Raw genomic sequence first — 778 nt, forward strand, 5'->3', positions numbered from 1 at the left:
TTATTCTTCTACGTTCGTTCTTCAGCCATTTTATGACGTAGACACTTTAACATGAAAAAATGGTGAAAGGCCCTCTTTAATATTGTCTACTCTAAGTTTAAACCATGTATTAGTGCGTTGGCGTACTTTTGAGCCGGACATACCTGCCATAATTTTGATGCGTTTTTTGGTCACAAGTATGGTGAAAGTCATTAAAGACTTTTTTTGGTGCAAATTTCATCATATTTCTACAAATCTGACCAAATATCTGTGATAACTGCCTGAAGGCTTCAGCAAGATGGATTTCAAGCAGTCTGATGTTATTACGAGAAGATGAGTAATGCCAGACATTACCGGAACTACTTGTATTTCTTTTTCTACAAACCCCCTTTAAAGGGAACCTGTCACCCCCAAAATCGAAGGTGAGCTAAGCCCACCAGCATCAGGGGCTTATCTACAGCATTCTGGAATGCTTTAGATAAGCCCCCGATTTATCCTGAAAGATGAGAAAAAGACGTTAGATTATACTCACCCAGGGGCGGTCCCTGTCCGATGGGCGTCGCGGTCCGGGCCCTCCCATCTTACGATGACGTTCTTCTTGTATTCACGCTCCGGCGCAGGCGTACTTTATCTGCCCTGAGGGCAGACAAAGTAAGCCGGAGCCGCAGCGTGAATACAAGAAGAGGAACGTCATCGTAAGAAGGTGGGAGGCCCCGGACCGAACCGCGACGCCCATCGGACCGGGACCGCCCCTGGGTGAGTATAATCTAACGTCTTTTTCTCATCTTTCACGATACAT

The sequence above is a fragment of the Ranitomeya variabilis genome, chromosome 8, assembly GCF_051348905.1.
Source record: "Ranitomeya variabilis isolate aRanVar5 chromosome 8, aRanVar5.hap1, whole genome shotgun sequence".
Classification (NCBI taxonomy): domain Eukaryota; kingdom Metazoa; phylum Chordata; class Amphibia; order Anura; family Dendrobatidae; genus Ranitomeya; species Ranitomeya variabilis.